The 24935-nt window shown below is 53.3% G+C and overlaps 1 pseudogene; it reads right to left on the bottom strand.

Annotated features, from left to right (window-relative positions):
• Positions 1–24935, bottom strand: part of LOC131588505 (zinc finger protein 208-like) — a 911601-nt pseudogene that overhangs the window by 47447 nt on the left and 839219 nt on the right.

The raw sequence follows: 24935 nt of genomic DNA, 5'->3' as shown, positions 1-24935 counted from the left end.
GGGCAGCGGCCGGGGCGTCCCGCAGCCTCCTGGGAGCCGGGGGCCACTGCCGGCCCTGCCCGGGGGGTGCTGGGGTCAGGCAGCGCCCGGCGCTGAGCCCCGGCTGCCCCACAGCCCCGGCCCGGCCCCACAGCTCCCCACAGGCCCCCAGCCCGTGCTCCCGGTGCCGCAGCTCTGCGCCCGCTCCTGCCGCTCCCAGCTCAGAGAAACCCCCTGAAATCCTCACCTCCTTCTTTTCCTGTCCTGGAAAACTGGGATACAAAGGATCTGAGTCAGCTGGCAAATTCTGAGGATAAGACCCTTCAGTGAAACATCCCAGTCCTCGGTATTTTTCTCTTCCTCTTCATTTCCATCATCCTTTTTCTCACCCCATAGATTGCTCCTGGTGCTTCTTGCCTTAAGCACATTCCTGCACATTCCCCTTCAGCCAGTCCCTTCCCAGCACACCAACACCATCCATCCCCTGTTGTCTAAATCCCTTCTGGACTTCCCTTCTTGCCCCCCTGGGTGTCCATGTCCTTAATTCCCTCTGGGAGAATGTGCGAACGACCTCCACATGCTCCCAAGGGAGCCTTGAGAGATATTTTGGGATCCTCATCCCTTTTGCTGGGACCCCATTCTGGCTTTCCCTTTTGTCCCCTCCCTGGGTGCCCTGCCATGTTTACTCCCCGAAGATGCCACTGGAGTCACTGCTGAGATTTTCAGTGCTCTCTCCCTGCCGACTCTTGAGAGCCCCCCTGATCCGTCCCTCGTCTGTCTCCTGCTCACTCTCGGGTACCCAATCAATCCCCCGGTGCCGCCGCCAGCCGAGGGAGCCGATCCCCCAAACTGGGTGAGGCACCTTCAGCTGCACTCAGTGCCCGCCGGCCCGGACGGTGGAAGGAATTGTGGAGGACCCCCAAGGTGTGTGGAAAAATTGACATCCCCAGAGGTTTCTGTCCACAAGGAAGACAGAGGAGTCCTGTAAAAGTAATTTCATTCATAAAAAAGGGTTGAGGCCATGGGACATTTCTAATGAGACTTCTCCAGTTGTTGGTAGACACAGTCTCCTTTTCATCCTAATTTTCTTGGCCACATCTCCCTCTCCCAATTGGTTGATGTACTGTAATGGTACAGACTCCCCAATGCACCTCCTACACACCCCCTTAATATGCACCCCACTTTTGTATAGCTAACGATATTGATGGCTGTGTTAAGTCTTTGCTGTTCTTCTGGAAGTTGATGAATTTAGCAGGACCTTGGCTGAGCAGCAGTCTGTGTCATCAATTAATAACATTTTCTGCAGCTGATGGTTCCTCCTGTCCCTTCCTTATGTCCACGTCCCTGGCCCTATGTGCAATGAGGTTGACGGGATCAGTTTGTAAAGAGCCTTTGTTGTTGTTCCTTTGCTGGGGTTCCCCCGTTTTGGGGCCATCCCCCCTGGAGCAGGGTGTCCCCCCTTGGTGCAGGCGCAGGGCTCAGTCAGGGCTGAGGCAATCAGAGCGCGCGGCGCTGATGACTCATCAGTGTCCAGGCAGAGCCGCAGCTGCCAGCGTTCCCCAGCTGGAGCCCAGCTGCGCCCCTCCCCCCCGGGCCTTGGCGCCCCCCTTGAGGGGAATTTGGGGAGGTGGGAGGGGGGAGCGCCAAGGCCGGGCCCCCCCGCGCTGTGGTGGCGGGAGCGGCTGCAGTGGGGAGCGAGTGCGGGCGGAAGCGGCCGAGAGCCCAGCGCTGCCCCAGGCCGAGCTGGCCCAGCTCCATCCGTGCCCCTGCGGTGGGATGCTGTGGGACTGGGGGGGAAGAGGGAGGCGGCAGTGGGTGCTGAGCCTGGGGGCAGGAGGAGAAGGGAAGGAGAAGCAGGGTTGAAGAACAAAATGGTCAAAGGACACAGGTAGTAGGAGAAGGTGGGATTGTGCAGGAGGAGAAATAGTAGGAGGAAGAGGAGTGTGAGGAAGAGTAGGACCACAAGAGGAGGAGGAGGAGCAGGAAGAGGAAGCAGCACAAGGTTCCACCCTCCCTGTATGTGCAGTTCTAGGAGTGTTTCCCTGCCCACAGTCAGTAGGTGACTGGGGAGGTTGATCCACAATTTTCACTGGGCTGAATCTTGGTGTTTCTGGGCTTTATTGGGCTAAATGTTGGTGCTTTGTCTTTTTGCAGGGGCTGAATCTTTCTATTCTGGAGGGGGTTTTGCCTGGATTTGGTGTTCGGGTATTTTTTGATCAGTGTTTTTATGCTTGGAGGATGTTTGGGCTGAATGTTGGTGTTTTAGAGATTCTTACAGACACAAGATGCCCAATGACTTCCTGAGATGAACTTGGGTAAGGAGGAACCCGAGCCCAAGGATGTCTCCTCTTGTTTTTTCCTCCTAACCAGGAATTTTCATTCCCAAACAGTGTCCAGATGGAGGAGGAGGAGGAAAAGCCCCAGAGATGCCGCACAAGGAGGGGCTGCAAACCCAGCCCAGGGAGCTGCGAGGAGGAAAGATCCCCCCAGTGCCAGGAACACGGCCAGAGATCCAGCCAGAGCTCAGAGCTGGGGGAGAAGCCCCACAAGTGCTTGGAATGTGGGAAGGGCTTCAGGTGGAGCTCTGAGCTGCTCCGGCACCAGGTGACCCACACTGGGGAAAAGCCCTACGAGTGTGGGAAATGTGGGAAGAGCTTCAGCCAGAGCTCCAACCTGAGGAAACACCAGAGGATCCACATGGGGGAACGGCTCTATGAGTGTGGTAAATGTGGAAAGAGCTTCAGAGATGTCTCTGCCCTGATGACACACCAGGTGATCCACACAGGGGAACGGCCCTACACCTGCTTGGAATGTGGGAAGAGCTTTGGGTGGAGCTCCTACCTGAGGGCACACCAGCTCATCCACACTGGGGAGAGGCCCTACGAGTGTCCCGAGTGTGGGAAGAGGTTTCGGACCAGCTCTGATGTCCTCGTACATGAGCGGATTCACACAGAGGAGAGGCCCTTCCGCTGCCCCGACTGCGGGAAGGGCTTCAAGCACAAGTCCACCCTTGTCAGGCACCAGCGCATCCACAGTGGGGAGAGGCTCTACGAGTGTCCCCAGTGTGGGAAGAGCTTCTCCAGGAGCTCTCACTTGACCCAACACTTGACCCAGAGGCACCAGTAAAGGAAGCTCTGCAAGTGCCCCGAGTGCGGGAAGAGCTTCGTGCGCTGCTCCAGCTCCATCCCCCATGGGAGGATCGGCGTTGGATGATCCCCAGTGACCCCTGTTGGGCAGAGCCCTGGTGATCCGTGGTCCTGGTGATGCGTGTTGGGAAGACACCTGGCTGGGAGGCTCCACATCTTCCTGGCTCCCTGTAGGTACCTGTATAAAAGCAGGGGAATGAAAATCCAACAGGATACAGAATGACAGTGGGAATTGTTGACTTTAATTCCTCGAGAACCTTTTGCTTTAGGAGCTGTGTGGGCAGAGAAAAGGGGGTGACACCGGGCTTGGGGGCCCAGAGGGGAGCACACATGCTTTGTGGAGGGGGAGGACACGACCCCTGGGACCCTCCCTCACCTTCCTGCACAGGCAGAATCCGAGCCCCAGTGCCAGGAAGATGAAGGCCATCACGGAGCCCCCGGTCCCTGTCAGCATCTTGCTGCGGGTGGCATTTCATGGCATCCCTGGGGCAACTGCCGGGGTCAGGACCCCCAAAACCTTTCACAGACATCCCAAGCCCCTCCAAGGACCCTCCCAGTCTCCCCCAGCCCACCCAGGACCCTCTGAAACCTCCTTTGGAGTCACTAATTTTAAAAAATTAAGAATTAGAGAAAAATTTGAGATCTTAGCTAGAGATAGGCCTTGCTGGAGCTAGTTAGAGTTAATGATTTAAGTGAGAAGCAGGATTTGAGATAATGAATCTCGGACTTAGGTAAAAAATTACTTTTGATTGTATGTTTGTTCAAGTGTGCTTATAATGTGAAGAGAGAAACTGATGAACGGGTTCAGGAAGATCACAGACCTTACATCTGGAAACCCATTTCAAAGTCACAAAGGAGGAAATTGGAGTTGTACCAAATGTCATTTGTAATGTCAACCATTGTAAAGGTAGAAAGGTGAGAGTGAGGAAGAGCAGTTTTCCTTCATCTCTTGATGACTCCTACTTGCCAAAATGACCTCCTCCTCAAATCACAGAGCCCACCATGCAGGCATAATGACTTTTTAAATCATTACTGTGCATTCTAATCAAACCTGGGGAATGGGAAGTGTTAGCATTATGCGCATGCATTAGTATTAATATGTATTAGTATTTTGGATATTTAAGACTTTTGTAAATAAATAGACACTGGAATCTTTTGTCGACTTGCAGTGTGTATTAAGGGGTGACTCCCTCACTTGCCCAGTGCTGTGATTAAACATCCACTTTGTAACTTTAAACTGTTGGAGAGGTTTTTTCTGCATTAACAAATTGATATTGATACTGGATCAATATTGCTATTTTGGTAAATCACTCCCAGTCTCTTCCCAGCCTCCCCAGGACCCACCAGAGCCCCTCCTGTTCCTCTCAGGATCCCACAGCCCCCTCCCAATTTCCCCCCACTGCCCCAGGACCCCCCAAACCCTCTCCCAGTCCCTTCCAGGCCCACCAGGACTCATCAGGAACCCTCCCAGTCTCTTCCCAGTGCAACCAACCTCATCCCAATCCCTGCTTTCCAATGCCCAATCTCCTTCCAGCTCCTCCAGGCTAACTCAAATCCCTCCCAGTGACACCCAGCACCCCCAAACTCCCGCCCAGTGTCCACCAGAACCCCCAGAACCCCATCCCACCCTCCCCAACATCCTTCAAACCCCTTCCCAGCCATCCTAAGCACCTCAATCCCTTCCCCACTTTAAACCAGTCTATCTCAAACTCCCTCCCAGTTCCTCCCAGCACACCCCAATCCCCCTCTGGGCCCCCCCAGTGTCTCCCCCGCTGCCCCCGGCGCTGTGGGGGCCGGTCCGTGCCCCAGTGCCGGCTCAGGGGGTGCTCCAGGCTGACGTGCTCCACCTGGCAGCTGGAGCTGAGCCCGCATTGCCGGGGGCGGTTTCCAGCAGCACCAGGAGCTGCTGGCTCCAGTCCCCGCTGGGGAGCACGGCAGTGGCCAGCACGTGGCCCGAGAGCTGCTGCTGGCCCTGGGAGCAGCTCAGCTGGATGTGGGCAGGGGAGAAATCCATCCGGGAGCAGAGCAGGCGGCCGGGGCCGGGCTGGGAGCTCGAGGGCACCAGCGAGATGGACACGATGGGGGTGATAGTAAAAGGTTCTAAAATCTTAGAAAATTTGGAGACTTAGAAAGAAAGTTAAGTTTGCCAAGCCCTGGGAAAAGTAGGCCCTGGGAAATGTTAGGCCTTGTGCTCACTAAAGATCAGTTCAATCTGCACCTGTGTAATCAGTATATGATAAATGATACAATTGTTAGATATGATTAGATATAATTATTGTTTAAAGAACATGAGGAACAATGTTAGGAAGCTGGGGGAGATCACGAGAAATCCATGCTTGGATTAAAACAATGCGTACAATAGAACAATATAAGTTTAATAATTAATATGTAAGTTATATAAGGATAGAGTGTAAAAACATGTTCAACTCAAAACCAAGTCGGGTCAGATTTGGGTATGTGTACCCCTGATACCCAGAGCTCTTCAATAAAGCACCTGCATATAATCATTCTGTGATTATGTGTGTTCCTGAGCTCTAATATTTTGGCACCCCAGATGGGACCCTGTGAGTGCTGCTGAGCTCGCTCACGACCCGATCACGCTCCAGCCGGCACCGAGGGATTCTCGGGGAGCCCATCCGGCTGCGACCGTCTGCGCTGCTCACAACGTCCCCGGGAGAGAAAGGTAAGGTGCTTTACTTTGGTTTGGGTGCCTGCCAGTTAGACACAGCGAAAGCTGCGCGTGGTTGGGCTAAAGGAATTCCTGTTGGTATTGCCCAGGCGCCATCTGTCAGACGACTGCGAAAGCGTCGCAGGTTCGGTATTTGGTGTATTGTAGTTGTGACATGGAGCAGGGTTCTGGGCTGCAATGCTCCCATACTGGGTACTTCTCCTTTGGGGTGTTTATTAGCACATTGGAAACAAGGTAACTTTGGGGAAGAATTACATAAGATTAAGTTAATTTATGCGAGATCTCCCACAGAAAAAGACCCCAGCAACCCCGTCTCATCTGTTGGTAGCTATAACCTCTTCTCTCTTTCTTTACTTTGTTTTCTTTATTTCTCTCTCTCTCCCTCTCTCCCTCTCTTCTATCGCACAACCCTTGTGGTTGGCACTAAAATAAAAGTACATTATTGTTGTTTTGATTTAAACTGAAATCCCTTTGTGTCCTTTTTGCACTCTGAGATCAAACAAACCTCTCACGAGTCCCACTCACGTTATTGAATCCTGACATTTAAACTGGAGTCACGGACAGGATTTCTGACAGACAGAAGGGGCTGCAGGTTTGTTGTGCAGTCTGTATTAGGGGAAGGACGTCTCGCTCCAGCCGCACCCAGCCCGACACTCCCAAAAGAGTGAGCGGTGTCTAGAAAGCAAGGGGGGCGACTCGAATTTCCCACAAACTGCACACACCGAGGTGAAAAGCACCCCACACTCACTTGAGGGCTCTGTCTGCAGAATTTCACCAAAGATCTCCTAGTGCAAAAGGGCGGGACTGTTTTTGTTCTTGTGTGTATGAATTTTGACTGCTTGGTGTAGCAGAAAGACAACCAGAATTTCAAACTGAAGGAGTGCCTCCCAAGCAGATTTGGTCTTTTCACCCATACAGGGAAGCAAAAAGTTGTGTGTGTGTGTATAATTTAAATTTGTACCTCCCTGTAGTGGTTTTTCCCTTTGTAAAATGACTGAAAACAGCAGTGCAGAAGTTAAAGCTACATTTTATGCATGTTATGCTCTCTTAGCGAAACACAATGTCAGACCTTCTCCAGGAGGGAAAAGTTGGTGCTTAATAATTGGTTTAATCTGGAAAATGTGATTGACAGTGTATGCTCTTTACAACATGAAACAAAATTTAAACGGGGCAAAAATAAAACTGTGCACTGCTCAGTTTTGGGAGCTTGTCTTACAGCAGCTATAGAAACTCGCTGTAAGTAAAGAAGTGAGGAAAAAACTACAATAGACTCCCTCCAAAGCCTAGTTAAAATTTTGCAAAGACAATTGGATGAAGAAAGAAGTAAGATCAATCTATTGCAAGCAGCCCTCCATAATAAAATTCACAAAATGCTGACTTGCTAAAAGAAACAAGAGAGGGAAACCCCTCTCATTAATCAAATTTACCCTCAAAAAGAGCTAACTTGGATAAAATTGTGGGGAGCACTGCTGTCCTAGTTTGAAACCTCTAATTAAAACAGAATATAATTATATCAATGATAAAAATGTTGATCCGCACATAACCACTAAAAATGGAAAAAAGGAAAAAAAAAAAGAAAAAAAAAAAGGGGGGGGAGTACGGGCGTCTCCCTCACGAGTCAGAGACAGAATACGTATTCTCTATACGTGTTGAGGGTTAGGTGGGAATTTTTACCCATTATGTGCTGGGAAACCTAACTACCGGTACTTAAGGGTGCTCACAAAGGACAAAGAGTAGCCGGGCCCAGGGTGGCGGGGAAGGGGGCAGAAAAAGGAGGGTGGGGACAGTTTTTAGCTGGCTTTTTCCTCGGCTTCGGGGAAGAAGGACGTTCGTGCGCTGGGTCGCGGAGCTGCTTCTTCTCCTTCTCCCCTCTTGGTTGGTGGCCTCGCACCCGCTGTCCTGCCAGGCATCGCCGTGGAGCTGCTGATACACCTCATCCACCAGCCCAGGATCGCAGCTCGTCCCTGCTGTTCCAGCTGACTGTTTCCTCGGAGCCCTGCAGGAGCACCGGGACTGACTGCCCGAGGGGTTTGTGAAAACAAAGCCTCTCCTCCATCCCGTCTCAGCCGAGAAAGCTGTCCCGGGGTCCCTGGTTCTGTTTTCTTGTTATTGCTGTAGTTATTGTTTGTTTGTTTACCTGGTTATACTAGTAAAGAACTGTTATTCCTATCCCCAGATCTCTGCCTGAAAACCCCTTGATTTCAAAATTATAATAATTCGGAGGGAGGGGGTCTACATTCTTTCATCCCAAGGGAGGCTCCTGCTCTCCCTAGCAGACACCTGTCTTCTAGAACCAAGACAGATTTTGGCGCCCAACGTGGGGCACTGAGAGAAAAAGGGCAAAAAAGGAATAACAGTTCTTAAATAACCTAACTTTTGTGTGCTGGATTTTAGAAACCTTGTTAGGTAGAACCATGTTGTTTAGCTTACCCAGGTTCGTGGGCCATGTGGTCACAGCTATATTTCTCCCATTTGCTGCACCTTACCTAAATATGGGTCCTATAACTAAGGCTACTGTGGCTATTATCCAGCTTGTTTTGTGGGTTGATAAGGTGAGGAATTCATGGATGTTTAACGTCCTCTGGACAGCGGGCTCATGGATTCAGAGCTGTCACACACTAACTGGATGGTTTTCAGGTTACTTTAATAATGGTACCTACTGGGAGAAAAAGACAGCTGGGGAAATTTTCTCCCAACCTTTCACCCAGTTCCTTGGGCCTACCCCGCCAGTTTTCAAAGGGCTAAAATCTTCTCTGGATGCTAATGACATCATACAGTGGCTGGTGTTGCTGATAGGCCTGTTCTACCTAGCCTTCAGAGACAAAGGGAAAGAGACCGGAGGTGCTGCTCCAGAGCCTGGCACAGCCCCAGAGCGGGGGGGTGCTGCTCCAGAGCCTGCCCCTGCCCCAGAGACAGGGAGTGCTGCCCCAGAGCCTGCCCCTGCCCCAGAGACAGGGAGTGCTGCTCCAGAGCCTGCCCCTGCCCCACAGCCCACCTCAGAAATGAACCACCCAGGGTGGGTGGGGGTGTTGGTGAAGGAGATGCATGAGATGGGCCAGATGCTAAAGGAGTGCATTTACTCAGCTGCTGGGAAACCCTTCCCCTGCCCCAAAGAGGGAGAGTCTGATGGTGCAGCAGTGGAACCCACAGATGTTACATCCGTCCAGGTTCCAGCTGAACCACAAGGGCAGTCACAGCCAGCAGCTGTTGCCCCTGTGGAAACGAGGAAGTCTAAAATGAAATCACAGCACCCTGCTGATAAGGATAAGAAAGGAGGGTCCTCACAACCCACAGGGGAGCCAGAAGTTGAAATCATCACTGAGTCGCTGACATACGACAGTCTCCGTAAGTTACAAAAAGACATTGTGAGGCGGGGGCGTGAGCCTTATACCACCTGGTTACTTCGGGTCTGGGACCTTATGGGTACAGGCGTGCAGCTGGATGGTGGTGAGGCAAGGAATGTGAGACCCTTGACGCAGGACTCAGGTGTGAATCAGATATTCGTCAGGGAGCAAGGGCCCCTTTCCCTCTGGGAGCGGCTTTTGATGAGTGTAAGAGAGAGGTTTGTCCACAGAGAGAGAATGGAAGAGCACTATCATAGAAGGGAATGGAAAACCATTGAGGAAGGGATCCAACAGCTGAGAGAAGTAGCGATATTAGAAGTCCTTTTTAGAAGGGGTGGACAGCATGATAATGACCCCGACAAAGTCAGGTGCACTGGACAGATGTTGTGGAGTCTGGCAAATCTAGGGCCACGTGACTACACCACCTATATTGCAACGATTAATGCCGATAACGGCCGAGAGACGGTGGGTTCTGTTGCCACCAGGCTTAGAAATTATGACAGTATGGTCCATGGCCCACATCAGGCTAAGATTTCTGCTGTGATTAAGGAACTCAAAGAGGAGATGAGGGAAATGAGAGAAGAGATGAAGAAGAGCAGTTCCCATATGGCACCAGTGCGGGTCACAAGCCCAAAATTCCAAGCCCCGCGTCCCCCAGCTAGAGAGAGAAGGTACACCTCACGAACTGAGCTGTGGTTCTTTCTACGTGACCATAGGGAAGACATGGGAAAGTGGGATGGGAAACCCACTTCTGCCCTGGCAGCACGAGTGCGTCAACTCAGGCAGGGAACCAGTAACCAGAAAGGTTCCACTAAAGTGAAGGTAGCCTCAACCTCCCGTGACGAAACTGCCAGATATTACAGAAAAGAGGATGATCCCCTTGAAGGAACCTCTAGCATGTATGCCAGGGAGGAGAGGATGACCAGTGCTAGAGGGGCCCTGCCTCTAGCCAGAAAGAGGCACGGGAAAACGTGGACGTTTTGGACGGTGTGGATCCGATGGCCTGGCACATCAGAGCCACAAAAATACGAAGCTTTAGTTGATACTGGTGCACAGTGTACCCTAATGCCGTCAGGACATGTGGGGGCAGAACCTGTTTCCATTGCTGGGGTGACGGGGGGATCGCAGCAGTTGACTCTGTTGGAAGCTGAGGTGAGCCTGACTGAGAAGGAGTGGCAGAAACATCCCATTGTGACTGGCCCAGAGGCCCCGTGTATTCTGGGCATGGACTTCCTTCAAAATGGCTATTACAAAGACCCAAAGGGACTCAGGTGGGCTTTTGAAATAGCTGCTGTAGAGGCAGAAGACATTAAGCAATTGAACACCTTGCCTGGACTATCAGAAAACCCATCTGCAGTAAGACTCCTGAAGGTGGAAGAACAGCGAGTGCCAATTGCCACCTCGACGGTGCACCGCCGACAATATAAAACAACTCGAGATGCTGTGATCCCCATCCACAAGATGATCCGAGAACTGGAGAGCCAAGGAGTGGTCAGCAAAACCCACTCACCCTTCAACAGCCCCATCTGGCCTGTGCGCAAGTCTGACAGAAAATAGAGACTGACTGTGAACTATCGTGCATTGAATGAAGTGACTCCACCACTGAGCGCTGCCGTGCCGGACATGCTGGAGCTCCAGTACGAGCTGGAGTCCAAAGCAGCGAAGTGGTACGCCACTATCGACATTGCCAATGCATTTTTCTCCATTCCCCTGGCAGCAGAATGTAGGCCTCAGTTTGCTTTCACGTGGAGGGGAGTGCAGTACACCTGGAACCGACTGCCCCAGGGGTGAAAGCACAGCCCCACCATCTGCCATAGACTGATCCAGGCTGCCCTGGAAAAGGGTGAGGCTCCAGAACATCTGCAGTACATTGATGACATCATTGTTTGAAGAAAGATGGCTGAAGAGGTCTTTGAAAAAAGAGAGAAAATCATCCAAGTTCTCCTGAAAGCCAGTTTTACCATCAAGAAGAGCAAAGTTAAGAGACCAGCTCGTGAAATTCAGTTCTTGGGGGTAAAGTGGCAAGATAGCGTCAGATTCCTACTGATGTCATCAACAAGATCACAGCAATGTCTCCACCAACCAACAAGAAAGAAACGCAAGCTTTCCTAAGTGCCATAAGTTTTTGGAAGATGCACATTCCTAAGTACAGCCAGATCGTGAGCCCTCTTTACCTGGTCACCCGCAAAAAGAACACTTTCCAGTGGGGCCCTGAACAACAACAAGCCTTTGCTCAGATCAAACAGGAGATTGTTCATGCAGTAACCCTTAGCCCAGTCAAAACAAGACCAGATGTGAAGAACGTGCTCTACTCTGCAGCCGGGAGCCATGGTCTCTCCTGGAGCCTCTGGCAGAAAGTGCCTGGGGAGACTCGAGGCCGACCACTGAGATTCTGGAGCCGAAGCTACAGAGGGTCCGAAGCCAACTACACTCCCACAGAGAAGAAAATCTTAGCTGCCTATGAAAGAGTTCAAGCCGCCTCAGAAGTGATTGACACAAAAGCACAACTCCTCCTGGCACCCCGACTGCCAGTGCTGGAGTAGATGTTTAAAAGAAAGGTTCCCTCTACCCACCACGCCACCGACGCTACATAGAACAAGTAGATCACTCTCATCACACAGCGCGCCCGTATTAGAAACCCAAATCGCCCTGAGATTTTAGAGATAATTACAAACTGGCCGGAAGGTGAAAACTTTGGTCTCACTGATAAAGAGAAACAAGAACAAGTGACACGAGCTGAAGAAGCTCCACCGTACAACCAACTGCCAGCAGAAGAAACACGCTACGCTCTGTTCACTGATAGTTCCTGTCGCATCGTAGGGATGAACCAGAAGTAGAAAGCAGCCGTATAGAGCCCCACACGACAGGTCGCAGAGGCCACTGAAGAAAAAAGTAGATCAAGCCAACTTGCTGAACTCAAAGCTGTTCAGCTGGCCCTAGATATTGCTGAAAGAGAGAAGTGGCCAAAACTCTACCTCTACACTGATTCATGGATAGTAGCCAATGCTCTGTAGAGATGGCTAGAAAAGTGGAAAAAGGCCAACTGGCAACGCAGAGGAAAGCCAATCTGGGCTGCTGATGAGTGGAAAGACATCGCCACCAGGGTAGAGAAACTGTCTGTGAGGGTCCGTCATGTAGATGCCCATGTTCCCAAGAGTAGAGCTAATGAAGAGCACCGAAACAATGAACAGGTGGATCAGGCTGCAAAGATAGAGGTGTCAAAGACAGACTTAGATTGGCAACACAAGGGAGAGTTGTTCCTAGCTCGATGGGCCCATGACGCCTCAGGTCATCAAGGTAGAGATGCCACCTATAAGCGGGCACGAGACCGAGGGGTGGATCTAACCATGGACAGTATTTCTCAGGTTATCCATGACTGTGAGACGTGTGCCACGATCAAGCAGGCCAAGCGGTTGAAGCCCCTCTGGTACGGTGGGCGGTGGTCCAGATACAAGTATGGGGAGGCCTGGCAGATTGAGTACATCACACTGCCCCAAACCCGCCAAGGCAAGCGCTATGTGCTCACAATGGTAGAAGCCACCACAGGATGGTTGGAAACCTACCCTGTGCCTCATGCCACTGCCCGAAACACCATCCTGGGACTTGAAAAGCAGGTCCTTTGGAGGCATGGCACCCCTGAGAGAATTGAGTCAGACAATGGGACTCATTTCAAGAATAACCTTATAAACACCTGGGCTAGGGAACATGGCATTGAGTGGGTGTACCATATCCCCTACCATGCACCTGCTACAGAGAAAGTAGAAAGGTACAATAGACTGTTAAAGACTACCTTGAAAGCGTTGGGTGGGGGATCTTTCAAAAATTGGGAGCAGCATCTAGCAAAGGCCACCTGGATAGTTAACACCCGAGGTTCCACCAACCGAGCAGGACCAGCCCAATCTGAGACCCTACATATAGTAGACGGAGACAAAGTCCCAGCAGTACACCTCAGAGGTTTGTTAGGAAAGACAGTTTGGATCAATTCTACTTCGAGTGCAGACAATCCCATTCGTGGGGTTGTTTTTGCTCAGGGACCGGGTTGCACATGGTGGATAATGCAGAAAGATGGAACAACACAATGTGTACCTCAGGGAGATCTGATGGTTGGGCGAAGATCATGAATTAATTCCCTTGTCTGTATATAATGTATGTGTTGTAGAGTTAAAATATATATATATTAATTTTGATAATAAGTTGACGATATGGGGATAAGGGGTGGAATGTCCTGGGGTGACTTTATGATACTGGTATCCCCAATCGTCTGGTTTATGTTATATATTAAGTTCTGCACCTTTAAGACTGACTCTGAGAGCAAGAGAGGGGGGTAGAAGAAGCCGCAGTTTGTGTTAAAGAAAACATCACTCCCACACATCTCGCTCCTGGACTGTGGTGTCTGCAGCACGGACAGACAGCGGGACAGAGCTTCTCCCTGGTTTTTAGTTAGTTTTAGCTAGCTGAGGCAGAGTTCCCCGGACCTTTGTTTTTTCCCTTTTTTCTGGATCTGTGCAAGCCTGCTCTGGACTGAACACCCAGCCAAACCCCGGGAGCTCACGCCTGTGGCCCACCGGGGCCTGGGCTTTGGCACTTTCCAGCGCCGGAGGGACTGATAAGAAACTGAGCGAGCCGTTCACCACATGAAAAGGACTTTTCTTCCTAGACTTGCCATCCCATCGAACAGCAAGAGGTTTTATTATTATTTACTATTACTCAATTTCTGTTAAATAAACAGCTTTTTCCACTTCTCTCCAAAGAATTTTTTTTTCTTTCTTTTCCCGGACCAGAAAGTGAGGAGGGGCATTTCCCTGGGGAAATCCCCATTTGGAGTTTTCCTCCCTAATTTGCCCTAAACTAGTGTTATAAATGCAAAGGCAAATTTGGGATAAAATCAAAGAGAAATTTATTAATAAACAACATAGAAAAAAACAGAGAGAAAAACCACAATAAAAATGGTCAGCGCAGCGCTGGGTGGACAGGACCTACACCCGAGGTGTAGGTTTCCCAAATCCACGTCTGAGCGCTCTCAGGCTTGGGGTTTTATAGGATTTTTAAGTCCTCAGGCTAAAATTTCGAGCAGGCTCCATTCACCAAGTGTTTCTGATTGTTTGGTGAATAGATTTCCTGGCTTGGAAGAATAGACCTAACTTGTGTCCGGACAGAGTCTCCTCATATGCAAAGAGACTCTGTATGTATTTTAATTCTGAGTTATCAAGGATGAAGTGATGTGATCCGGGGTTGGTGCCGATGGAAATCTCGGCGGAGTCTTCCCCTTTGTTTCCAATGATTGCTTTTGCAACACCGGGATGTTCAGGTCTGGCAAGGCCTATCTTTTGGAGCTTGTCTTTCTTTCGTCGATCAGATTGTTCCCTACAGGAATCTGCAGGGCGTTGCTCGGGTCCGGAGGCAGGTAATTTCCCCGAGCCAGCTCCATTGTCGTTTTGATGATCCGTGTCCTGTCTGTTTGTCCGAGTTGATGGGCCTGCCTGAGTTCGTTATCTGGGTGTTGGTGGCAATCAGTGGTTTTCCGGAGAGAATCCCGTTCCCCCCCTCCGCAAGGAGAGGCTTTTTACATTTCATATTTTTATGTCATTGCAAACACATTTGTCTTAGTTATAACCTTCGAATTTTTAATACAAACAATAATTTATTACACTAGGACACCTTGTACCTAGGAAATTCTTTTAAGCTTAAAACTTGTTAACAAGAAAAAAGTACATACATAGCTAAAATGTATTTAACATATAATATTCATCTGCGAAAGCCAATATCACAATACAAATTTATAACAAGTTTTCTGAGAAGAAGATGAAGTTTGAGTGGTTTTTCGGGAAGCAGGCTTTGAGATGTAGAATCATGGTGAGTTTTCTTTTTAGTCTGTGTAGGTTTTTTTGGGAAACCGACATTGAGATGTATGGTCCTGGAGAATCAGATCAGGTCGGTATCAGGCGTTAATCACCGAGTCGTTAGAGCGTTTATCTTGCTTGGGTGGACCCAGCTCTTCTCAGTGTTATCTTAATTGCTGGGTCATTCTCTTGCAAATTCCTGGTTTTCCAGCAGCTGCTTTTGAAATCTTAAGTTGCTTGTGGTTTTTGTTTTACATAAAACATGCTTTTATACATGATTTTATATGTGTACAATAAAACACAAATTATACCAACATATATTACACAACCATACACTCCACTGCCCAAACCCTGTCCCTGTTCGCTTACCCACTCTCAAACATGCGTCCATTTTTCACTCACACGTGCTCAAAACACCATGGGGTTTTTGTGCTCTGGGTATCCCATCCTCGTTGCCAAGAACATCATGGGTGCTGGAAGATGCCCGTGCACAAAATTGCAAAGCAAGTCTTATTTTATTAGTTGCTGTTGCAAATAATACATACCAACCCCTGGATTGGTGAAAAGCCACTGAGCAGCGGCAGGAGATGGAGCATGGTGCTCCAATGGGAGGGGCAGGCAGGCCATGCACCTTCAGGGCATGCCCTGCATCAAAAAGGCGTGCATTTTGTCCTTCTTGCCTCTCCTCTGCAGAACCAAGCCTCCTATCTTCTCCCCTGGACTGGAATTTTCCCAGTTACCATGTCATCTCACCCTTGGCCAGTACGGGAGGTAAGGTCACCATGCCAATAACAGCCTCATTGTTACTGTTCCTCTTTCACAGGTTAACTTCCCATCAATTGATCAATCCATTGTTCCTCTTAAGGGTCAAATTCCCAGCAGTCGACCCATAAGGTTTCCTTCAAAGTCTGTTCTTTGTCATCCTGTTGGTGTGCACAACAGAGGACCAAATACGGCAGGGCCTTAGACACAACTTTGCTCCCTGACACACACAGGCTCCTTGTCCCACTACTGGCCTTCAGTAACACCTTTAACTCCACAATGCTGTGGATCCAGGCCTTCAGCACAGGGACCTTTCCAGCCTGATCTGCGCTCCTTCCTCTGCGTCTCTGCACAAAACACGGTGCAGGAGAGAACGGCAGGAGGGGCCTGTGTGTCAGCGCTCCGGATTTGTGACCCTTCAGCTCCACAGAGATGCAGGTTAAGTGAAAAAGGCAAACTGTTTATTAACAGGGATGAACTGGAAAGGGAAAGAAGGGGATGGGCATGGACTGAGGGCTGGAGGGAAGGAGCTGTCAAAAGGGAGGAAGAATAGAGGGAAAAAAGGGGATGGGCACAGTCTGAGGGCTGGAGGGAGCTATCTACAGGCTGGGAGAGGGCTGAAGCCCCGTGAGAATCCCACAGGCTCAGCTGTGCCAGTTGTCTCCAGTGGCACTGGGAGGTGGTGTCCTCTTCAGTGTCTCCTGCTGCTGTTCTTGGGACACTTGTTAACTGGCAAACTGAGCTTGGATATTCTGGTTGCTGTGGGATGGAGCGGTGTCTTTCCTCGGGGCTTCAGTGGCTGGAAGAGAGAGGAGGAGAGGCACGGTCAGGGCATGCATCTGCAGGGATCCTAGGAGACATTCCTCCCAAGGCCATTCCACCTGGCTCTTGCAATGGCCACAAGAGAGGACCAGACAACAGGATCAGCCAGAAGGTGCTGGCCACAGCTCCCACCCATGTCCCTGAAATCTCTCTGCTCTCTGCCCACACCGCCCTCACCCAGACAGGGAACGAAGCACTCTGCAGCTGGGCCAGGGATTGCAGCTCCCTGCCCAGGCATTGCAAGTGCCCCCCGCCAGCCCCCAGTGCCAGCCTGCTGCTCTCACTCACCCTCACTGAGGGTCTGCAGCTCTTCCTTGTGCGCCCTTGTTCATGAACATCCTGACCGTCCCTGAGAACACAGAGCCTGTCAGGGCCCCAGCAGCACAGCTCCCTGCCAGCGGCGCTGCCAGCCCTGTGGCCACACGGCCTCCCGCCCCGGCAGGGCTCAGCCCGGGCCCTTGCCGCATCCTGACTCAGCCCAAGGGCACGGCTGCCAGAGGCCGGCAGCAGCAGCCCCGAGGGCAGCCGGGGCTCCAGGGCACCGGGCCCGGGTGTCGCTGCCGGGGCAGCAGCCGGGGCTGGGGCCGAGCTGCGGCGGGGCGGGGAGGGAGCCCGGGCTCGTGGCTCACCGATGAAGCTGACGGCCGCCTCTCGCAGGGACTCCTGTGGGCTGTCCAGATATGGCAGGGCCCGGCTCACCTGCTCGGCCGCTCGGCTCTCGTCCTGTGCCAGCTGCAGAGAGCGGCAGGAGGGAAGGGTTGGTGCGGGCTCTGCCCCTCGGCCGGGCGCTGCCTGCGGCCAGCCCCGGCCTCCCGTGCCCGCCCAGACCTGAGGCCCGGCCAGCAGCCCCACTGGGCTGGGGCTCTATCGACACCCGGCTCGGGGCCACAGGAGCCTGGAGAGGAACCCGTGTGGCCCAGGGAAGGGAGCAGCGTGTGGGGCACAGGCTGGCTCCCCTGGGTGCAGCACTGGGCCACAGCTGCCAGCCCCACACACTGAGCACTGGGGCCAGGGAGCTTCTCCAGGCTGAGGCTGGGGTTTCCAGGCCGTCCTTTACCACACATTCGGCGATCTTCGACAGATCCTCTGTTGGCAGCACACACAGGAGCTCTGTGTTCTTCAAGAAGGTGGCAGCACAGTGCAGGGTTTCCCGAGAGGCCTGGAGAGATGCAGAGATGGCATTGCTGCCCAGGGCACAGGAGTTGCATCCCTGTGCCAAGGCCAGGAGGAAGCTGCAGCCTGGGAGGCAGCAGAGCAGGAAGCAGCCGAGCCCCCTCCCAGAGATCAACCAGCATCACCCAAAACCTCACATCAGCCACGCGCAGGTTCTCATCGTGGCAGTGCAAAATGAGTGGGAGCAGACTCTGCTTCACAATTCCCTCCATTGCCTTTTTTCCCTCTTCCACTACCAGGTTCATGGCCTTGCAGAAGAGGTGAATGGAGAGCACCTGCACGTGGCTTTTGTCCTGGAGGAAAGAAGGAGGAAAAGATCTCAGCGCCAACTTCTCCAGCCCACCTGGGCAAAGGCCTGAAAATCCACAGGACCAAAGTTTGTGTGGGCAGTAGCCAGTGCCCGTGGCCGGGGCACAGAGCCTTACATGGTCAAAGAGAGGCACAAGTGGCTCAGCAAGCTTGGGGGCAGCATTCCTTGATAAACGAAGATGTTTTCTCTTGAGCAGATTTGTGAACACAGACAGAGACATGCTGACCACTTCTCCGTCTGTGTCACTCAGCAGCTGCAGGACGCTTTTACACAGTCTGCGTATATGTGCGGCCTGTGTGGAACACAAGGCTGTGCTGGGAAGCCCTGAACGGCTGCAGTGCCAAGACCGCCCTGGCACTGCAACCCCACCCTGCTGCTGCTGGGCCCAGAGGCCAAAGGCCTGTCCCAAAGCACTCAGGCAGGTGAGGCAGGAGAGCTGGGAGCAGCTGCCTCAGCTCCTGAATCACAGCCAGCCCAAGGGGCTGCTTTGCCCAGCACAGCTTCAGCCGCTGCCCCGTTCTCACCAGCGAGGGTTCCTTGCTGAGCACCACGAGGCCTCTGAGCGCCAGGCGACGCCTCTGCCTGCACTCGCTCTGCAGCTGCCTTGACGTGATCTCAAGGACACAGTACCCACAGTCACTCAAGTGTAGGCAATCCAGGACCTGAAAGGCACAGGGCAGTGACAGGGGAACCAGCCGGCAGGAGCCTGGAACTGCGCAGGGCTGGGCCCAGGCAGCAGCACAGGGCGCGGGCACCGTCCCAGGCAGCTGCGGCTATGCAAGGGGACAGGGCTGGCAGGCAGCTCAGCAAGGTAGTGCTGGCCATCAGGCTCACCTCCACAAGGAATGCCAGGGAGGACAGATCCCAAGGTGCCTCCTCCCTGATGAGCCTCCGGATAAATTGGTGTGCGACATGGTAACACAAGGGCGTCAAGTCACGGCGCATCACCCTGGAAGGGGGGAAATGGCACCAAGACACTGAGGTGGGGGGTGGGGGGGCAAACCTCTCCCAGGGATGACTCACGGAGATCTGGCCTTTCCCCAGCATCCCTGGAGGGACTTGTGGGTGTTTTGGGACCATGGGGCTCCTTTTGGGCACCCTCCTCTCAGACTTCTCCAGTCTGCTCAGCCATCCCTCAATGGCAAAGCCCTCTGGCCAGGACCACAGGGACTGTGGTAGGGCACCCTGGGCACAGGGCACACATTTCAGAGGCAGTGGTGAGAAGGGGTCTCACCTGGCCAACAGACCCACGGCATAGTGCTGGGTGTCAGCACGGAGCAGCGTTTCCCAGCCACACTTGCGCTCCATGGCCATCAACTCATTGTCATAGTGCAGAAAGCAGAGCACAGCCTTCATGGCCTGCGCTGCAAACCTGTGTGCAGAGCAAAGCCCAGGTCACATTGGGTGAACTGGTGTCAGCCACAAGGGCATGGGAAGGACAGGAGGACTGGCACCTGTTGGGTTTTTTGGGAAGGTGGTGTTCCTGCTGGCATGCTCTCCAGAAGTTATCAACTTCTGCTGGCATCAGCTGTGTGGTGGTGAAAACTTGCAACAGCAGAGCCGTAAAGAGAGAGCTGGAATAATGCATCATCGCCTCATGGCGCTGAGGCACTTGCAGAATCACCCAGAGCACCAGAGTTGCCTGCAAAAGAAGCACACCAAGACAGCGCTCAGTGCCAAGGCGTCCATGGGGCAGAGCCCAAGGGGAGATGCAGGGGGAACAGCGGGCCTGGTGCCCCCTGGGCCTGCCCCTAGCCCAGGTTTCAGCCCAGCCTGAGGCAAGGAGAGGATGAAGAGCTGCTGGAGAAGCGACCTAGGGGACAGTCAAGGCCAGTTCCACAAACTCACAGCCAGAGCAAAAACGTCCTTGTTGTCCTCATCAGAGGTGCAGATGCTGCAAAGTGGCCAGTTCTCCATCACATGGAGCAGAGTTGGCAGCACCTTCTCCATTGCTGGTCCTGATGAGGCTATGGTTTGCCACATCACTGCAGCAGCTCTGTGAGATCAGAGCTCTGTGTCAGGGGTGTCTGAGTCACAGAGCCATGCCCTGTGTAGCTGTGGGGTCCCAGGTGACAAAGCCCCAGTGCCCTGAGGGGCAGGGAGGGAGCATTGGCAGCAGCCTCAGGAAACAGAGGGGCCCGAGGCTCCTGGACCTCTCTGCCTGTTGGGCAGAGCCCATTGGACAGGCTGTGCAGGGCAATGGGCCCTAAAGGCCGGTGAGCCCTGAGCTCTCAAGGCACGTGGGCCCCATACCTGTCACACGATGGGGCACAGCGCAGGAGGGTCAGCACCACATCGTCCGGGTGTTCTTCAGCCAGCCTCACGATGTTAGTGGCCAGCCTGGCATCCACCGTAACGGAGCACATAAGACACTGGTGAATGCTCCGTACAATAGCTGGCACCTAGAGTAGGAATGGGGAAGACTTGGAGCGCTGTCCAAGGCAGCAGCTTCCCCAGCTTCTCCCAAGAAGTGCTTCCCTTCCTGCCACACTGTGCTGGCCTCAAAAGCTGAGGGGGCCCTGTGGATGTGGCTTGAAGGGGCACACGATCGTGGCAGACCTCCAGTTCTGGCCCCTGGCTGGCTACCTGCTGGTCAGAAGGAACACCCCCCTTTCAAAAACATCCGTATTAGGTGCGTGACTCACCATGGGAGGGGGCGTAGTGTCAGTATTTGTGATGCCCTGAGTCCCTCTGGTGTTTGGAATGGCCGTGTCCTCAGTCAGTGCCACATCAGAGTTTGCCCTGGCATCACTCACCGCAGCATCAGAGTCTTGTGAGGGCGCAGCTGAATCTGGGCTGACATCAGGCTCTGCCTGGAGCTCGGTCAGCCCGGAGTCAGGCTCAGCTGTGCCCTCAGTTCCCTTGGGGCTGATCTTTCTATGCCGAATTGGCAGGAACCGGCGGAACCTCTGTGCAGAATGAACAAAGGACAGGGAAGAGAGGCATGTTCCAAGGAGTGCTCCATGTGCAGAGCTGGGCTGAGCAGTGACAGCAGGCCCAGCCCAGGTGGGGATGGCTGCAGGTACCTTCAGCATTTTGCGGAAGCGGCCACGGGCAGGCTCCTGCTCTTGTGTCCTGTCCATGGCTGCATCTGTCAAAGAGCAGCCAGAGCTGAGGGGCTGCGGGAGAGGCCGGAGAACGCAGCCCAGCCCTGCACTCCCCAGGCAGGGACAGCCCTGGGGTGGCTCAGGGGATGGAGCACGGCCACTGCCAGGGGTCAGACCCAGCCCATATTCCGTCCTGCCCTTGGGAATGTCGGGATGGGATGGGATGGGATGGGATGGGATGGGATGGGATGGGATGGGATGGGATGGGATGGGATGGGATGGTGCAGGGCCCAGCTGGCTGCAGCTTCAGCCCTGCGGCCCAGCTCTGCCACTCACCATCCTGCCCTTGCTGGAACTGCTCTGGCTCTTCAGGGTGTTCTGCTGGGGCAGCTCCAGGGTTGGTGTTTCTGTTCCGTCGGAACACTCTGAATATCCTGAAGAATCTGCCCGCCATGACAAAATCGGGCCTTGGGAGCACCTTCTAAAGAGATGTCAACGGAAAGCTCCGGCTCACCAAGACCCACAGTCTGCTCACAACGTGAGCTGTAGGAGTTACGCCTCAGAAAAGCTCCGGGTCAGGCACTAACGAGTGGGCTGTGTGGGGGCTCCTCACAGCACCACTCTGGCGTGTCCTGTCCCGTCGCATGCACCAGGCACTCTGGTGTGCTCTTGTCACCGCCAGCTCTTGTCCATTTCACCGTTCCATTCCACGGTTACCAGGCTGTGCCGTGTCACTAACGGCCCTTGCACGCCCTGCCACCTTCCTGGTTCCGCCCCCATCCCCCCCAAAGTGGCCCAGGATGGAAGGAATCCCTTGCCCAAAGTGTCTAAGACAGCCTGACAGGATCTTTAGGAACAGCTCCAACCATCAGCAAACGCTGCCCTGCTCTGCAGGCTCAGGGCAGCAGAAGGAGCCCCCAGGGCTGCCGAGGCAGCCGCAGCAGGAAGGGCACGGGGCCTTGCACAGAATCTGTACAGGGGCCTGGCAGCACTGAAATCAGCAGGTGTGGCAGAGTCCCCACCGAGGCAGACCTGCCACCCCAGCCGAGCCCTGGCAGTGCTGGTGCCCTTCTGCCCCAGAGACCTGTGCTCCTGGGGGGCTTCTGTGCCAGAGGGCCAAAGCCAAAGCCCCGTGAATTGGGGGCTGGGCTCCTTCCTTTGGGGTCTTGGCAGGAGCTCGTGGAGCTATTGCTGCTATCTGTCAGATGATGTTGCTCCTTCCTGGAATGATGTTTTTCATGGAAAAACATCATCACAAAAACACCATCAGCTGCTGAGTTTCCCAGGATGGCTAGATTGTACAGAGGCACTGTCCTGTATCAGTGGGATCTTCTCTGTCTTTTTCTGGGACAAACATTAGCCCAGTCTCTGATGGTCAAGGCTCCAGTTGCTGTGTGTCTGTCTGTGGTACAGCTGATGCAAGGCAAACATTTCCTCCAGAGTCCTGCTTGAACAGTCACAGAGCTACATCTATTTTTACATTAGTAATTTTTACATTAGTAATTTTAATTTTTTTTTAAGTTTTCCAGAGCCTGCTGACTGTTTTCAAGGTTTTCTCTCTGTCCCCAGTGCACATTCTCCAGAAATTGTGCTTTCACATCCTTTTGCATTTATTAAAGTTACCTGCAATGACCAGTCAATCAAAGCCCTGGGAAAACTTCAACTTCAAGGTGAAACCGGGCAAAATATTTATCTCCCACATCTGAAGCCATGAATTGCCAAGTACTGTCCTCAGTACACCTGTAGGTGTGCTGATGCCATTTCAAAGCGGTTGCCAATGAAAACAAATTTTAATATTTTTGTAGTTTCCACATTGGAATTAAAATCCTTGACTAGAAAAATCACATGTCAAAATTTTTAGGACTCTTACAAACCAGAGCTGTCATTCTCGCCTTGCATTTTATAGTCTCTGAACAGTCACAGAAGGTTTTAGTTCTAGACAGTACAGAAAAAGTCCTTGGTGTTCAGCTATACTTTTATATCAGCATATACTCCTGATGATTATTTTAGGCAGGAGCAGCATACTCAAGAATGAGCCAAACAGGCTGTTCCTGTGTTCTCATGTCCTGAGTCTCTCTCTCTCTCTGTGTCACGACGGCGCCAAGGCCGCTGTCATGGGACACCTGAGTGTGGAAGGCGAGCCCGCCCTCAAGCACGGCCATCCAAGTCAGTCACGGGCACAGGCTGCAGCTGAAGCTGCCAAGCGTTGCTGTGAGGCTGGCAAGTCAAGAGAAAGCCATTGTGGCCAATTCTGCTGAAGCCTTTTGCCAAACCAAAGGCAGCTGTGCCCACAGCCTCCCCCTGTTTGGCACCCGGCTGCTACGGACGCCTCAGTGCACAGGTGCCGACGTTCGGGGTGCTGCTGTTCCTGTGCCCACTCTGCTGCTGTTCCTGTGCCCACTCTGCTGCTGTTCCTGTTCCCACTCTGCTGCTGTTCCTGTTCCCACTAGGCTGCTGTTCCTGTTCCCACTCTGCTGCTGTTCCTGTGCACACTCTGCTGCTGTTCCTGTGCCCACTCTGCTGCTGTTCCTGTGCACACTCTGCTGCTGTTCCTGTGCCCACTCTGCTGCTGTTCCTGTGCACACTCTGCTGCTGTTCCTGTGCACACTCTGCTGCTGTTCCTGTGCCCACTCTGCTGCTGTTCCTGTGCACACTCTGCTGCTGTTCCTGTGCCCACTCTGCTGCTGTTCCTGTGCCCACTCTGCTGCTGTTCCTGTGCCCACTCTGATGCTGTTCCTGTGCACACTCTGCTGCTGTTTCTGTGGGCTCCAGAGCCGCTTGGGCAGCAGTGACTGGGCAGCCCTGCTGGAGGAGACATCGCTGCCCTCCCCATGGTGGCAGCAGCTCTGTGGGCCCCGAGCTCTGTGTCAGGGGGCCCTCGGTCACAGCAGCGTGGCCTGGGCAGCCGTGAGGGCCCGGCCTGGCCACCAGCCCTGCCTCTGCCCACTGCCCCTTATCGCAGGCACCCAGTGGCCATGGCCTGGCAGCACCCCCCTGCCCTCCATGTCCCCAGCCAGCCCAGCCTGGGCACACCTCAGGCTGTCCCCACCCTCCTGGAGGGGTGGTGTCCCAGCCTCGAGGGCTTCTGCTGCAGGCCTGGGAGACTTTTTGGGGAAGCGCCAGATCAGCCGGGTGTCAGGAACCAGGCGGCTGCCCAGGGGCTGCTTATGGCCTCTGACACCCAGTTCCTCAGGTCTTCCCACCACCCCGGCCCCTCAGGGGCCTCCTATCCACTCGGAGCCTCCTGCCATCCACTCCCTCACACATCCCCCTTGTGCCTTCCCACTGCCATGTCCCGTCAGGGCCTCCACAGCCCCTCATCCCTTCATGGCCTCCCAGCACCCTGTTCCCTCAGGGTCTCCCCCAGCGTGGCCCGGCAGCAGCGCCGCAGCCCCACAGGAGCTCCAGAGGAGCTGGATCAAGAGGCACCTGGGAGCCCTCAGCAGCCCAGCCAGCACCACACGGGCACGAGGACACAGATGGCACTTCCTGGCTGGGACAGGGGTTGTGGCTTCAGCAAAACCACCAAAGGCCAAGGGGCTTCTGGCCATTTTCCCTTCACCACTGCACACCCCAGCAGGTTGCTGAGCACAAGCACCCTTTTCCCTCTCTTCCCCGATATCCTGCGGACCTTGGGCAGCAAAAGAAAGCTCCTGGGAGTCTGTGTATTTATAACATATCCTATATTTACATACTAAACAAAAACAAAAATAAGGAAAGAACAATTTTGAAGAAAAATAAAATCCTGGCTGGCTCAGGTGGCCCCAGCAGACAGAGCCTCCCAGATCAGCTCTCAGCAGAGCTCCAGCAGCGCATCCAGTCA

Source organism: Poecile atricapillus, chromosome 26 (genome assembly GCF_030490865.1).
Source record: "Poecile atricapillus isolate bPoeAtr1 chromosome 26, bPoeAtr1.hap1, whole genome shotgun sequence".
In the NCBI taxonomy this organism is placed as follows: Eukaryota; Metazoa; Chordata; class Aves; order Passeriformes; family Paridae; genus Poecile; species Poecile atricapillus.
Note: the sequence above shows the minus strand (reverse complement) of the source record. Positions and strands in the feature narration are given on the sequence as shown.